The following is an 18,101-nucleotide window of genomic DNA, read 5'->3' on the forward strand; positions in this document are numbered from 1 at the left end:
TTGAGTGTGATGGGTCGTTACTACAACAAGAACAACAACAACAGATCAACTGTAGGAATGTAACCATTTATTTGAGAGAAATAATATATACAGATGCCACTTTAAAATAAAATTGAACAAAAAAATATATACAACGCTTCTTCAATACTAGAAGAAAAAAAGTTGAACAAAAATATATATACACAACGCTACTTCAATACTAGCAGCAAAAAAATGTATGTAAGTGGGAAGCAACAAGGACTTTAGTGACACCTGCTGAAATAAATGTAATACAATTTTATGATGTGAACGTAACACAATGTCTAATATAAAATGTCTAATATACATAATGTGCATGGGAATAATAAATACAATTGGAAATGCTTCTTTTGCAAGTAGTCAAACATTTCCAGCAGCAGACACAGATTCAGTCTCTTAACAGACATAAGTGACAGTACCATGCAGTGCAACAGCAGTGGAGTGTAATCTATGCATTGAGTCTGTTGTGCGTTCTTGCAAAAGAAGCATTTCCAATTTTATTTCACACACAAAAAAAACACCACCTCAAGATCTCACACTATTTGTGGACTTGCTACAAGGTGGTTTGGTGGGACTCAATCTGAGAACCCATCATGAAAAAAATAAAATAAAAACAGCGTCCTCTTTTCCGTTGAATTCAACCGTCTGTCTCGAGAGAGAGAGACTAGGTGGGACTTGGCTTGGTGGTGATGAAGGGATGGGTCAACACCCGCTCAGGTGTTATCCTCTCCTCTGGATCCAGGTGAAGCATCCGTTTCAACAGGTCCATGAAGACGTCACAAGACGTTTTGTCGGCATCGTCGACAAAAAGTCGACAAAACGATTCCAGTGAGCTCTCATCATCCTCATCCTCGTCTTCATCCTCATCCTCATCCTCGTCCTCATCCTCGTCCTCATCCTCGTCTTCATCCTCATCCTCGTCTTCATCCTCTTCTCTTCTCTCTCCTCTCCTCTTCTCTCCCCCTACGTAATACTCCTCTGGTTTCTATATCAAAACAAAACAAAAGCAAAAGTTAGTTTCAGTGATTTTAATGAATATGTACAAGGATACTTGAATATAAGAGAGGAAGTTATTACACCAAGTGTGTGTGTGTGTGGGGGGGGGGGGGGGGCATACCTTAAATCTCCACATATTGTTCTCTGGGATGAAATAGTTGCATGTTTTTAGTCCGGCATCCAAGAGAGATTGTGCTGGTATACCAAGCTTCGAGAAGATGGATTGAAGCTGCAGAAAAGGGAAAAAAAACAGAGGATATTCACAACAATTCAGTCTTAAGTAAACTCCCAGCTCTAAGAAGAACGTGTAACTACAGTGTTTGTTCAGAGTAGAGTCTGAAAGCATTCTGTTTTAAATGTGCAGTTCATCAATAGATTACTCACCACATCGTATTTGGTGTGCCCTCTGATTAAATCCTTGCTCAGCATCACGTTAGCCATGACACAGCCCAGTGACCACATGTCAAGGGCCTCTGTGAGTGGGAGGCCCAGGAATACTTCTGGTGCTCTGTGGGTTGTAAAAGAAAATAAAGTTTTATAGCAATGCAATAACTATCTTGTCAAATGCAGTCATTAAATGTTTTCTTGCACATGCTCAGTAAAACACATTCATTTAAGACATTGTCCAAGAGTAGAACTCACCTGTACAACAGAATGGGCGTGATCGCCCATCGCTTGGTCTCAGAGACAGGAACGGCTTGACCAAAGTCAATGAGTTTGACTCTGAGGGCTTGTTCTCCTTGGTTCACCAGCATGATGTTCTCCAGTTTGATGTCTGCATGGATCAGACCGATTCCCTTCAGGGCCTGGAGTGTAACGGCAAGCTGCAAGACAAGAATAAAGAGCATGATTAATATGTGCACTGCAGCAAAGGAGTTGTGAAATTTAACTCAATATTGTTGTCATCACTTCTCATTTCAAACTCATACCTGCTGGACGATGGGTCTCATCTCCGTCATGGACAGACGAGAATCTCTCCCGTTCAAGAATTCCAGGAGATCGACATCCAGAGACTCAAACACCATGCTGTCGTGAAATCTCACTATTCCACACGTGTCAGGGTCCAGGACTCTCAGCTTTTGCAACATGGCCATCTGGGAATACAAGAAGACAGATTTAGACACGGCGTCATATAACAAATGATGCACACACATTTTTTTGAAAAGTCCCCAAAGCAATGCCTTACCTCGTGTTCTGCCACTTCGTCGTAATTCTTGCATTTCTTTATTATCTTGATGGCCACCATGTCACATGTACGCGTGTTGATGGCTTTGGCCACCATCCCGTAGCTCCCTTCCTCCATGAAGCTCGTGACGATGTACTGGCCTCCATCCAGCATGTCCTGCTCGGCTATGCAACTCTCTGAATCCAACCCTGGACCATCAGAGTCTTGGGAGGAGGAGCTGGTGATCACTTTGGTCAGTGGCGTGGTTGCTCTAGGGTGGGGGAATTGGGGAGTTGGGGAATTAGGGACATCTGAGCAGGACACGATGGCGTGGTGTTGGGGGGCGGACGTGGTCAGGATGTCGGCGTAAGCCGCCGGGGAAGGGACGATAAACTTGAACAGGCCCTGCTCGGCGGTGCCCCACTCTGTGTCAAAGTACACGGTGGAGTTGGTGGTCATGATGTCATTGTAGACCGCTGGCGACGGGACATCTTCAGAGATGAACACGTCCGGCTCATCTGTGTCCCACTCTGGTTCAGAGCTGGACATGTTGGAGTGTCGGATGGCTTTGTCCATGGAACCACCTAAAGAGAGAGGAGAGAGACAGAGAATTTAGAGTCAATTGGATTATGATACAAAATAACCAATAAGTACCATGGCATTCCATTGGCATCTTGGATATATCTGACATATATCTCCACTTTTTGTTTAACTATAGCTGCATAATTCCTTATCATTATATCTAAATCATTATATCTATTATCACTGCTGATTCAGGGACTACAGAGATTATGAAAGAGACATTTTGAATCCACAGTTAGTGATTAATTAGCTCAAGTATCCTCACTTTGAATCTAATAAATATTGAGAGTTTAAAATAAATAATATTATACTGTATACGTAACAACATATATTCTTTTTCAATTAATATATATATTCTTTCATCTGATATCCATGACTTATTTTTCTTTGAGAAACTACAAGTGGATCCTGGACACTTCTAAAACGATGGGACTGTATTTCCATTTTCCTACTACCTTTTTTCCTCCAAAAGCAAGGTACATAGCAAATAGCTAAACCTAATAATTCAATATTGAAACGTTCTTTCACAGAGAGGCTGAGATTTGAAAGTTTGTAGCGGTCTACAGTACTTGCACGCTCTGCTTGCGCACTAGTAGGCCTACTTGTGTGCAACAAGCAAGTAGGCACTCGACAGAGTGCAGTTCTAGTTAATTTCAATGTTTTACAGAGAGGCTGAGATTTGAAAGTTTGTAGCGATCGACAGTACTTGCACCCTCTGCTTGCGCACTACTTGTGTGCAACGCAAGTAGGCACTCGACAGAGTGCAGTTCTAGTTTTATCTGTTGTCATCATGTTATGTTGTAATGTTACATACAAGGTTTGCTATTGATTTCCAACAGCTCTTTCATTCTGATTGACAGACTCTAATATTATATAGCACACACCTAGCCTGAGTATCAGACTCTGAAGCTTCTTGAAGCTACTCCACTTAGAGAGTGGGCGGGGTCTATGGGCTGGATCCAGGCTAGCACACGCCACAAACCACCACACATATAGTCAAGGTCATCTCTGTAAAATAAATAATCAGCATTGTGTATCTGAGCCAATGAGGCATGGATACATCAAAGCAAATCAAAACCAATGAAACCAAATATTCACATGGTATTAAAATAATCTGCACAAGAACATTGTAACGGCATCACACGGTTCACAGTTTGACAGTGCTAAATTCACGAGACATTGTTGGTGTACTGTCTGTTATTATTATACATGATGTTATACTTTTTAAATGCAAATTGGTACACACATCTCTATAGTCATGTGATCAACACTGTCATATTTCCCATCCAGCCCAATTGGCTCTTGCCTTCCAAAGTTTACAGGGTTGCACATACATTAAACTAGGCAGAGGAAGACATGCCATCAAATCAGCCTCATGGTGGCACAATAACAGGCCGATTTGTGTTTTACTTATAACTGCACGCACAGTGATCTGTGTAAAACTTTGTATGCGCACTCCCTAGAGGCCACTGAAAAGTATTTGCCCTGCATTTTTCATATCTGCCCTTTATATATCAGGAGGCTGACTTATGTAAAACCCATTTTGCCAGGTGCTTGAAAAGCGCCTGGACTATATTTGCTACTACCTGTAGTAGCAACCGTAGTGGAGACTTTTTCATGGCTGCCTCTAAGCCAGTGGTTCCCAAACTGTGGTGTGTGCACCCCTTGTGGTGTGCAAGCGCCTTCTAGGGGGTGCACGACATGAAAAGGCTAATGGTGGTGCTATGGTTTTATTTTAAATATATTAACATATTATGCCAATATATGGCAAGTACTGTATATGCAGAATATAGCCTATGCTGCATATATTATGCCATATTGGTTCATATACAGTATGTGCAAATATGTGGATAAAAAGGAAATATATGTCTCTATATAGCTTATGCAATTCATATTTCCATGTGGGGGGGTGCGTCAGCTAGGTCGGGACGTAACAGGGTCTGCATGGCCAAAAAGGTTTGGGAACCGCTGCTCTAAGCCAATGGGAGACTTTGAAGAGCATCGTCTTGTATGCTCAGCGGCTCCCTGCGTAGGATTACAAAGTAGTCTTCACTCGGTACACATTTAGCTTCTCATCTGGCATATTTATTTGTTGCTGCTCACATGCAGGAAATACAACACTGAGAGATAGAATGCGCTGGAAGTGCCCGGATGTATACAATGGTACAGCATCCTACCGTAACACCTTGAATATAAGAGAACAATATATTCACAGTACATATAGACAGTAAATAAAGGACGTAAATGACCTAATACTTTACACCCCCACTCGTTCTTTGCTTACTGGGTTCACAAAAAATAAATGAAGAAAAATAATAACATTCAGAACTTAATAGTGTGATATTATCACTCACGAGTACCAAACATGTCTCTGGCAAAGTTCTTTAACTTTAGCTTGGTTACAGGTTTGGTCAACACAATCATCTGCAATCATTTTATCCGTAGGACAATACTCCAAAATCACATTTCCTCCATTTACGATTTCCCTTATGAAATGATACCTTATGTCAATGTGCTTGCATCTCTGTCTGTTGACAGGGTTCTTAGCTAGAGCTAGAGCACCTTGATTATCCTCGTAGACTTTTGTCTTTGCATAGTCATATTTGTCAATGCCTTTAAGTAGCTGTTCTAAATAGAGACATTCTTGCATAGCTGAAGCTAGGGACATGTATTCTGCCTCACATGTAGAAAGAGCCACTGTTGGCTGTTTTCTTGTTTTCCATGAGATCAGAGCGGTATTTTCACTGAGACTAACACAGTAACCTGTTGTGCTGCGCCTGTCAGTCACATCAGCTGCCCAATCAGCATCAGTATATACCCGTAGGCCTAGACCTTCTTTGTGATTTTTTCTGAAACATAACTATTTCTCTGTTGTTCCTTTTAGGTACCTGAGTACATGTTTTACTGTGAGCCAATGTTCTTCAGTTGGCTCAGAGAAGTGTTGAGACAGCCTACTCACTACAAAGCTTAAGTCAGGTCGAGTGCAAGTAGATAGGTAGATGAAGCTGCCTACTGCCTCCCTGTACCTTTTGGGATCTTCCATTTTTACAGCATTGTTAGTGTATTCTAGCTTTGGCTCACAGGGGGTTTCCCTCGGTTTACAGTTTAACATGTCAAACCTTTCCAGTATTTTGTTTACGTATCTTCCCTGTGACATTTTGACACAACCTTCTGTCTGATTAAAGTCAATACCCAGGAAGTTTCTCAGTTTGCCTAAGTCCTTAATTTTGAATCTAGCAGTAAGCATCTCCTTTACTCCTTTAAGTATCTTTTCGTTACTTGCTGCTATTATCAGATCATCCACCCATATGATAATAATGACCTTGTCACCATGTTTCTCCCTTGAATATACACAGTGGTCAGCAGGATTTTGTACAAAATCATCATTGGTTAAGCATGCATGTAAGATTGTGTTCCAGTTCCTGCCTGATTGTTTTAAACCATACAGTGATTTCTGCAATCTACATACCAGCTCTTCTCCTGTATGAGACATTTTTTCGTAACCCTCTGGTTGCTCAATGTATATTTCACAGTCTATTGGCGCGTGCAAATATGCTGTCTTTACATCCATTTGGTGTAGAATGAGATTCTCTTGCACTGCTTTTTGCATGACCACCCTTACACTGGTCATGTCGGCTGTGGGAGAAAATGTCTCTTCATAGTCAGTACCCTTTTTCTGGCTGTAACCTTTTGCCACAAATCTCGCTTTGAATTTATCTGACCCATCAATGTCATTTTTCATAGCGAAGACCCATCTGCCCCCCACTGGCTTTTTGCCTGGTGGCAAAGTAGTGAAAGCAAATGTTTTGTTTTCCTCTAGGGATTTTATTTCCTCATCCATAGCATTTTTCCACTGCTTTGATTTAACTGAGGTTATAGCCTCCTGATAGGTTTGAGGGACATCAAAAACAGCTCTATAACAGAAATCTACACAAGTTTGTAGTTTATCCTCGCTGTCCTCTGTCATGTAATCATCTAGGTAACCTGGCTTTTTCCTGCTCCTAGATGGGTTCCTTCTAGTCGCTGTTTCAGCACTTTCAACCTCAGCCCCATCTTGACCCTGCACATTTTGCTCATGTACATTTTCATTGCTGCTCTCCCAAAGGTGTACCTCCTCAGTGTGTGACTCTTGCGTTTGTGTTTCTTTTTCCTGAGCTGTCTTAGTCATAAACTTCACCAACCGGTGTTTCTGAACCCTCTCTGTGTTTGGGTAATACACCAGGTAGGCTGGGCTATTTTTGTCGTAGCCTACGAAGACACCTTGGTCACATTTTGAGTCAAGCTTTCGTTTTTCTTGTCTGTATGTGAAACAATCAGACCCAAATTTTTGCATTTTTGCCACATTTGGTTTTCTGCCCGTCAACATCTGGAATGGGGTTTGTTTAGTGCGTCTGTTATAGCACCTATTCCTAACATGGGCAGCTGTCTGGATAGCATAATTCCATAATTTATTTGGTAGATTGCTTTCTAGCAGCATACATCTGCCCATCTCGTACAGTGTTCGCCAGCCTCTTTCGGCAGTACCATTCTGGTGAGGCGAGTAAGGCGCTGACGTTTCATGTCTTATTTGGTTCCTAGTTAATAGTGACTGAAAGCCACTGCTTGTGAACTCAGTCCCGTTATCTGATCGCATACATTTTATTTTCCCATATGGTGCGATGTCTGCTAGGAATGTTTCAGTAGCCTGTATTGTATCGCTTTTGGCTTTTAGGAAGTATACAAATACAGCGCTGGAGTAGTCGTCTGTAAACGACTGTGCATATTTATATCCATTAATGGACTCTGTTTGTATAGGACCAGCTAGGTCAGTATGTACTAGCTGTAGGGGTTCCTCTGCCCTCCTATCTGGGTCTCTATTTCTCGTCTGAGTAAATTTACCCTGTGTACATATTTCACATAGTGGTGGCCTTGTGGCTTTGCCTTTTATCTGCATACCCTCTACCACTTCTTGCAATTTATGCACATCTGCATAGTTACAATGGCCCATAATCTCGTGCCAAGTTTGCATATCATGACAACCATTACATTTATCAACATTTTCATCAACCGTGTGAAGGTAGTACAATTTACCGTACTCATGGATGTCAAACCTTGTACCCTCATTACTTATCATGACATTTTCACCTTTCTTGAAGACAACAGTTGATCCTTTGGCTGTGGCTGTTGCGACGGAGAAGATGTCTTGAGGATAAGAAGGCATATACAACGCTCCACTTAGCGTTGCAGTAACCTGTTGTCCAGTGTCATCAAACAGGCTCACCACGGCATCTCCCCTTTGCTGTGCGATGCCGCTGCATCTGGTCCCGTCGGCCAGCTCCACTGAATGCTTTCCAGCCTGGAACGTGTCGTCGAAGTTCCTGAATTTTCTGATGTCACCATGAGGCCTCTCATCTGGACACCGTGCTGGTCGGTCCCCGCCGTCCACGCCTCCCGCTTTGAAGAAGAAATCTGAAGCGCTCTTCTCTTCAGACACCTTCCGGACACCATCACGACGATCCTGTTGCTCTTTTCGCCGGCATGTGGAGTCTTGATGTGTGTTACTTTTGCAGTTGCTGCACCACGTCTTTTTGCGACAGTCTTTCACTCTGTGGCCTTTGGTGCCGCATTTGTAACACACCAAGCTGCATTCTTCACCCTTTGTGGGTCCCCGGCCTTGTCTCACGTGTGTTTTCATCACGTTGTCTGTTGACTCTGCTGCGTTCATCTTTTCTGTTTGTTCATAATTTCTCAGTCTTCTCTTGAAGTCTGTGAGTGTGACTTGATCCTCATTCTGAGTCACATGAATGGCTAGGGGCTTATATGACTCCGGTAGACCGTTCAGGATCATGGCTACGGTCAATCCGTCGCTCAGAACTTCACCTCCATTTCTCAGGGCTGTGATGATGGCCTCCGCTCTTATCATATAGTCTGTTACGCCTTCCACACTTGCCATGTGAAGCCTTGTCAGTGAGGTATACAAACCTATTATACGGGGCTTTCCCTTCCCGGCATAATGTTCTCTCAGGATTTTCAAAGCTTCTCTGCCTTTGTCTGATGCCTCATGCATGATCAGTGACAGGCTCTTGTCATCTATGAGCCGGATCAACTCTGCATAACAGTCGGCGTTTTTCTTCTCGTCGGCTGCCAACCCCTCTTGGGTGACATCGGTTGGTTCAGTCAGAATTGTCTCTTTTAACTTCATAGTGTGCAAACGGCCCAAAAACCTGGTCTCCCAAAGTCCATATTTTTCTTCATTCCCATCGAATATGAGATTATTCGACGTACCGTCCGTCCCTCGACTAGCCATGTTGCTAACGTAGCTCCGACTTTTACTTGCCAAACTATCTCGTTAGTCTCTTAGCTTCCGCGCGCTTTTGCCCCGCGTTATAGTCTTCTGACGGTATATAACTACTCACTTTGTTTCCTTTATCTGGGCCCATAACCTGAAGAGCATCGTCTTGTATGCTCAGCGGCTCCCTGCGTAGGATTACAAAGTAGTCTTCACTCGGTACACATTTAGCTTCTCATCTGGCATATTTATTTGTTGCTGCTCACATGCAGGAAATACAACACTGAGAGATAGAATGCGCTGGAAGTGCCCGGATGTATACAATGGTACAGCATCCTACCGTAACACCTTGAATATAAGAGAACAATATATTCACAGTACATATAGACAGTAAATAAAGGACGTAAATGACCTAATACTTTACAGACTTAAAACCCATATAGTCTGAATGGCATAAAACCCATACTCTGAACGCCGCAACGTAAAGCTGTGAGCTGAGGCAGAGGCTGTGGCACACAAACTAATTATACTGTAGATGTTCATAAACAAGAGCTTTCTGCACCTGGCAGTTATGAGTCATTCTTGTTTATATTACGCCTTCAGATTTTATCCAAATTTTATTTTTCATATTCCATCCTGATTGGCTATGATCTAAAATGTGCATGCCTGTTTAGAACAAAATGCTATTTGACTATTTATATTTAGTCCCTAACTAATATGGAAATGCATAATTACTTCAAATTCCGTCAATTTAAACTGGTGTGGTTTATAACCTCATGATTCTAAATGGTATTTCATATGACACACACACACACACACACACACACACACACACACACACACACACACACACACACACACACACACACACACACACACACACACACACACACACACACACACACACACACACACACACACACACACACACACTTTGTGGTTTGTGTGTTCAACACAGAGGACCATGATGGAAATAATCTTTTAGCTTTCTTATGTCTATCCCCTTGACAGTTTTCTGTGTGCATGCCCTTGTCCTGTGTATATTGTCAATAAATAATATAATCAAGCAATTATGGATAATTGATATAGTGTAGTATTTCTACACATTTTCACCAAATCTCATAATAATATAAGTAATTATAAACACAGGGGTGACCAGGGGTTTGTTTCACACTGCAAACTCCACATTTCTTCAGCAAAGACTCCTCGTTGCTTTTTAATATTTCACTTTTTGAAATTCTGTGGCGAGCCGTCTTCACTTTTCGCGAGGGCTAGTTGGAAAAGGGGCGAGTCGACCTGGTACCAAACAGATCACACAGTACATTGACAATAAAGAAACAATGCCAACCTCGACTACTCCTCTACATCTCAGAGGAAAATATTGTGGCTAGTTTATAGTAGGCTACTTTTACTCCACCGTCCACTGTGACCAGTGTGGGAAAAGGTTCTCCGATAGTGGTGATCTTAAAAAACATCAGCGAATTCATACAGGAGAGAAGCCGTTCCACTGTTACCAGTGTGAGAAAAAGTTTGGCGATCGCACTAGTCTCAAATTTCACAAGAGATGTCATACAGGAGAGAAGCCCTACCGCTGTGACCTCTGTGGGAAAACGTTCAGTCAGAGCAGCAATCTCAAAAGTCACCTGAGAAGTCACACAGGAGAGAAGCCTTACCCCTGTGTCCAGTGTGGGAAAAGGTTCAACCACAGCCATAGTTTAAAAACACACCAGCAAATTCATACAGGAGAGAAACCCTACCAATGTGACCAGTGTGAGAAAAGGTTCCGCGATAGCGGTGATCTAAAAAAACACCAGCAAATTCATACAGGAGAGAAGCCGTTCCACTGTGAAGTCCCACCTGTAAGGCACTTTGGGCTATGTAGTGACACAATATATCTTTCCTGTTTCCTAACATTCAGAGACAGCAGTGGCTTAAAGTAACCATAGAAATGTAATTAACATGATGACGATGCTAAAACAAAAACATATAGCTCTAAATTCGAATAGCAATCCTTAGAATGGTTGTTCAGTCACAGGGGTCTCCATGTCCCTCCATTTCTTTAGCAAATAGAAAATACATTTTCAGGTTGGGATACCAATTTTACCATTATTATTCTTATTTTTTTCAGTTTAGTTTTTATTTGTTTTTAAAGTGTCGCTACTTTACTTTAACATATATCTTTTTTAAATGATATTTGTATTAATCCCATTGTTTTTTGGGGTGAGATTGGTGAGAATAGCAGATCTATAAGATCACAACACGTCACACCACACCGTGACACATTGTGAGCCTATACTGTAGATCTGCTATTTTCACTGTTTTCAAATATTTGTTTAAAAACGGGATTTGAAATTATCTTTTAATGTGTTTAGTTTTGTAAACCTACAGTAGCCTATAATACAGTTTCAGTTACTATTTTGTGACCCCTTGTTTTTTTCCCCCCAATCAACTAAATTGTTGATTTCAATTTTACTTTTAGTTAGATATAATAACCTCATTTGTATCCACATTACTTTAAGACTTCATTTCACACACACACACACACACACACACACACACACACACACACACACACACACACACACACACACACACACACACACACACACACAGTCTACACTATATCTGCTACTATTACATGTTACCGTATGATCCGTTTTTACCAGTTTTCTTGCCCTGTAATTTTATTATTCTTTTCTTTCCTGAAAACTAATGATCAGAGTGTGTACCAGTGATGTGACAATAAATGTACACTGAGAAATGATGTTGACTATTGTGTAATAATTATCACTCATGCAGAAAACCTGGTCTAACAGAACAATCAGATGTCCTGATGACAGCGCTGTTTCAGGACATGGCAGCGGTGGCCGAACGGATAGCTGAGCGGTCTTGATACCGGAAGGTCGCCAGTTCGAATCAGCGGTCCGACACGTTAAAATTACCACCGCTGAAGTGCCCTTGAACAAGGCATTGAACCACTACGATGAAATGTGTTCTATGAGCAGGGCCTGGCTGGAAACAAGTTCTTGAGCTTAGCCCAGATACCCTGGGTAAATATAGTAATCATTTCATTTCATTTCACATATAATTATGTCACGTTAGTATGTTGCCACAGGAAAGGGTAGCCACAGGTGATTTAAATGAGCACTTCAGTTCAAACTATTTTCATAAAACTGGTCCTCACTTATTCTCATAAGATTGTACCATTTCTGTCTACTTTCTGTCTGTCTAGTTCATTTTAAAATAGTTGAACTAGCCGATTTACATCGAGACATTGTGAGCTTGTAGATCGGCTATTTGAACTTTTTTTTTAAAAATTAGTTTAGGAGACAGTTAGGCAAATTAGTTTAGGAGACAGTGACCTCTGTTACTGAACAAACAATATAGCAGTGATAGAGCGATTTTAACAAAAAATATCCCTCGCATTTCACAAAGGTCTGTAAGGTTTCTGTAATTCTGGTTTTGATTCTAAAGACGTTGTTGGAGCCAGTTTTATGTTTTCATTTTCATAATATCAGATATGGTTTTGGAAAAGAGAATGTTATAATTTGTATTATTAGAAGCCTCCACCTCTTATTAGAAACCCTGGTATGTCATGTCAATTTAGTGAGCCCCTTTGCACTTCCGTTATAATTTATCCCCTTCAAAGTAAAAGCTCCTCTGCAGTGACTTTTGTACAGTTAATTGTAACTTTTATTTTGAAAGGCCATCATTGGGAGAGGAAGTGGCGTTGCCTGTTTAAGGTCACTTGACATGCATTTTGAGAACAATGGAAACAATGGAAAATGTTTGGTGAGGCTGGGAAGGCATACAGTTTTTGACCTTACTCACTTATTTCTTACTTATTCATACTTACTTATTGTTCTTATTTCTTTTTTGGAAATACTATTTTGTTTGGAGATAATAAATATATTTCAGTAGAACTACAATTCCTCTCTGCACCTTTTTTCTGTTGGATATGGAGTATGAGTCAAGACACCCCAGGGCCCTCACCATGTGGAGTTAGAGGTTTGGATGTCGAATGCCTCTACAGACGTGTATACACGTCCTTAGCATAATTAGTGTTAAGATAATTTTATCTGTTGCTCCTCATCTTGTTATTAATGTACAAAAGCATTATTCAACCTGTTCTGTTGTACTGCATGTTTCTATGGCATAATGTCCATGCCTAACAGTAACAAACGTTGTCTGTATTACCCATACTGCTTCCAAGATCATCGGACGTCTCACACGACACCCTCACTTTATTTTTGGCTTTCGCCTTTATTTTATATTTTTTTATGGAGGGACAGACAGTAGGCTGACTGTAAATGGGGAGAGAGATGGGGGGAAGACATGCAGTAAGGGCCATCGGGATCGGGAGTCGAACCCGCAGCACACTGCCAGACTGGATTACCAGCCACGGTGCCTGGACCACTGAGCCATGGCCCAGGCCACACCCTCACTTTCTAATATGAACAATAACAGTTTTATTGGGAGTTTTGTTGCAGCATTAAACAAACCAATAGGATGGTTCTGTGTACAGTGTTTTGATAGGTTTTTCTGTGCAATGTGTTGTTTTGTTGTGGGTGTTTTGACCGTGAAGATGAATATCCCTCGGGACAATAAATATTATTAATGCAAAAAACACAATCGCTAATAGCAATTATTTGTGTGACAATTTATCGTCTACTTAAATTTGTAATTTTGACAGCCCTAATCTTCACAGAGTACTTCCAGAATTTGGGAGTGGAGAGGATGGAATGACCTGCTGTGAGTCCAGACTGCAACCCAATTGACTACTTGTGGGATCAGCATGAGGGTTCTGTACATGTTAGACTCAGCTAGTAGTGACCAACAGAAACACACACACAGACACACCTTACCTTTTCAAAGCTCTCTATGCGCGTACTAGGACACTTGTTTAACCACATCATGGCCGCCTCAAACACTGTCTCCTCCGTGGACACATTGAGATGATCACTGGCAAGGACCTCTGTCAGTCTGTCCACACATAGAGAGGAACTCTTCCTATGGACATAACATACAGTAGACTAGTAGTTGATACATTATAATAACCTGTTCACATACTGCATGAAGTAACCTATTCTCCTCTGAAGTGCTCACTGGTGATGGGTGGATTATTTAGTGAAAAGGACAAATGTGACATATTATTAATCTAATAATCACTGAGCAATGACTGAATATTTCTACACAGATCTAGACATTGTGGTGGAGACAGGTCAAGTAATGGTAATAAAATAACTATTTATATCAGCTTGGGTGGCCTGTCTCATACCACCACAGTCACAACATGATGTATCGAGAAAAAAGAAAACGAAAAAAAAAACCTGAATAACACACGTGTGAAATGAGGGGGGCCCACTGTGCATGGCTGCTTGCCACATGTCACATGACAAAGGGCTGGGAGTATTGAAGACCCCAAATTGTAACTACAGCCATTTGTTCACATCGTGAGACATAACTTTTTCCATTACATTTACACAAATTATACAGACAAACGTTGTTTATATGAATAAGGTTAACCTGAGAAAGAATACAATTAAGAATAGTTATATATACACGAGTGAGTGAGTGAGTGAGTGAGTGAGTGAGTGAGTGAGTGAGTGAGAACAGGCCAACAGAGAAGCCTGTGTAAAAGGACCTCTTCTGTCCCTTAGTTTGCTCAAAGGAGCAAAGATTTTAAGGATAGAGGAGAAAAAATTACAACTTTAGGTCCTAGACTCCTAAAAACAATATGACATATTTAGGAGACATAACCAGTTTACATACCCCGCGGTATTGAGTTCATAACCACAATTATCCCACGATTTTGTAACCCATTTTTCAATACATGAAGAGTGAGCAGGCCGCTTACTGCACAACTATTATTATTATTACTACTATTATTTATTTTATTCAAAACATTTGAGGTATCGCTCAATACCACAACACCGTCGGTGAACAGTGATTTATTACCGCGATAACAAAAAATCCATACCGCCACCGTCCCATCAATGTTTGTTTAACTGCTGTAAACAAACATTAAAAGCCCATAGACTTGGCTACCATATGACATAATTTCAAAGGCCAGGCGAAAGGTATAGCGCCCCCTTAAAAACAACTTGGTAAATGCATGGAATGGATGCCTCCGTTTCTGACCTGCTGGTAGACGACACTGAAGTGTTCATGAATGTAGTCCCTGCTGCGTTTCTCCAACATGTGACAGGAGTAGGCCTCGGCCAAGCCTTGGATCGCTACGCAGTTCTTTTCATCCAAGTGGCGCTCCATGTAATGACAGCAGGCCTCTTGAACTGCTGGAACATTCAACAAGTGTGATGCTGCCAGCAGGGCCTAGAAGACCAAATGTGACTAAACATGTTTTAACCCATTTTGACCCGACACCAAATTCTACAAATGTCTTCCAACCCCCATCTGAAAATATGTTGTTCCAGGGACCTCCCCAGAAGCAAAGATACGAGTCAAAAACGTTCGCTCTGAAAGAATATATAGTCAAAGATCTGCTCGACATTTTCACGATTTTTCAAAAATAGCAGATCTACAAGCTCGTAGATCTGCTACTTTTCAATAGCTAAAGTATAACATAATGCTTAAAACACCAAAAGGGGTTCCCGCCCAGAATGGGTTAAAATAAAAATGCACGGCAAAATAGGAGGAGACATTGAATAAGGTTTATGGAGATTGACAATACATCACCTGCACATTATCTGTGGAGATGACCACCGTTGAAGTGTAGGCATAGTTCACCATCAAGCCAATCATCTCAGGTTCCACTCCACTGATGGACACCCTTTCCTGTTTGGACTCCATCAGGTCTGTTGTAAACATTGCCTGTGCAGGATGAAAAGGTGAATGGTTGGCTTAAGTGTTCATGGTTTAGCATTTTCATTTTTAAACAGTTTATTTTTAATATTTTCAATTTTGACATTCGGCAATCAAGTGTATAACAATACACTTCACATAACGACTGAGCCTACAAAAAGGACCGACAAAGGAACTCCAAATCCCACACCTACCCGCTCACAATGCCTAGTGCAAGATAGATTATACATACACATTTATCGGAAGCTCCGGTTTAGATTTTGTAATTATTTACAATATGTGTCAACGATTAATTGTTTGGATACAACATGATATTCAGTTTAAAAAAAACATGTGCATTTACCTCAAAGTAGGAGCTAAAGGAGGCTAGTACGTTGCGATGGCCGGGGAACTCCTGGCCCCCACAACACAGAATCACATCACAGAAAGCATTGTTCAGTCGAAGACGGTTTAGGCCCTCTAAGACCTTGCTGGGATGGCTGGTCTCCACAAACACAACGTCCTCACTCTCCTGGACCAGTGAGGACGGTGGTACACCAGGGGGTGGTACACCGATAACATCCCCAGGGCAGGGAGGTGAACTGGCAACGACTGGAATCCTTTCAGCCATGTCTCATTTTGCTAGACCAGCCTATAGGACAGACAGGCGGGGATGGAATTAATTGTCAGATGGTACGGATTGTTGCATTGTATCTTTAATGAACATACTTGTGGAGCGAAATTGCAGTGTGACACACTGACACATGGATCCTCCTTGCCATGCAAATGTTTGATATCAACTGCAAGTATTAATTACATGTGCAGTTATGTCGCCCCCTGATGCCTATTAGGGAGAACTACCGGTAATATGCATCAGCTTCATTTAGATTTTTTTAATAATGGGATGAATCTAGAGTTGCAATACCCTCCAATTTACAATTTAGCAGACGCTCTTAATCCAGAGCGATTTACATTAAGCAATAACAAAAGCATGGCATACATCACATATTGACTCATCCAATCCAATTTGCGTTTGCGATCTGCTTGTATTAAACTACGTTTAACTCAGTCACCAACATTGCAGCTGTAGGGAAAGCTTGAATTATCCTCTTTCAAACTGCAAAGCGTTTGTTTCATAAAGATCCACCGTAGACAGTCACACTAGACATGTTATGAACTACTTTATGTCAAGAAATTCTGTGCAAGTGATTATTTTCCTAAGTGGAGTTTGATGGAAGCACTTGTCGAAGTAACTGAACGGCCTGCGTAAAAAACTGTTTCGAATTTTCACATAATGGAGGCAGCAGCACGACCCGTTAATAAAGAGTGTTTCCAAACTCCAACACTTAGAAAGAATCAGGAAAGAATATCACAGCATGTATACTTTCTTGACAAAGTAGCTCATAATAACATGTCTACGGTGGATTTTTATGAAACAAAAGAGGATAATTCAAGCTTTCCCTACAGCTGCAATGTTGGGGAGTTTAACGTCGTTTAATACAAGCAGGTCGCAAAAGAAAATTGGATGAATTGGAGGGTATTGCAACTCTAGATTCATCCTATTATTAAAAAATCTAGAGTTGCAAATTGCGGCTAGGCTGAAGAATGTAAAAACAAAACAAGGTAAAAAAACAAGTAAAGTTCAATGCGTTCAAAGCCTCCTACGTCCTAGTCCTACCTCTGTTCTGCTAGATGTAACAAACTGTTGTTTATAGCTTGGCCCTTGTAGAAACAACGGAGACTCTTGGATGCAGACGTTTCTTTTCTACATCTACACACAAGTTTAGCAGCTGGGGGGGGGATGACTCCGAGCCCGGCACTGTTTTTTTGGCAAATCTAAGCTCCGAGCCCTTTTCCGTTTAAATATGCACTACTGCCACCTACCGTGTGTGTGTGTGTGTGTGTGTGTGTGTGTGTGTGTGTGTGTGTGTGTGTGTGTAAATGTAAATAGCAACCTTGACTTTGCCTTGTATCGTATCGTTTTGCAATGCCGTGTGTGTTGCATTTAGCACATTTTAAGAAGAAAAAAGAAAAAGAGGGGTTTAATTACTTTCCCACCCGATCGCTACACTTAATAAATGTGTGTATTTATTCTCTGTGTGTGTCAGGGTATGGGTTTGCATGTGATGTGTCTATATTTGCCAGAGAATCACTGTTTTTACTTTGATTCATACATTTCCCCTTAAAAAGCCTGCACACAAAATTTGACTTTTAACTAAAAGTTTTTAAATATTTGTAGTGGAGCACAATATTTCCTCTAGTGAAGTTGGA

The sequence above is a fragment of the Electrona antarctica genome (assembly GCF_951216825.1).
Source record: "Electrona antarctica genome assembly, contig: SUPER_22_unloc_1, whole genome shotgun sequence".
Classification (NCBI taxonomy): domain Eukaryota; kingdom Metazoa; phylum Chordata; class Actinopteri; order Myctophiformes; family Myctophidae; genus Electrona; species Electrona antarctica.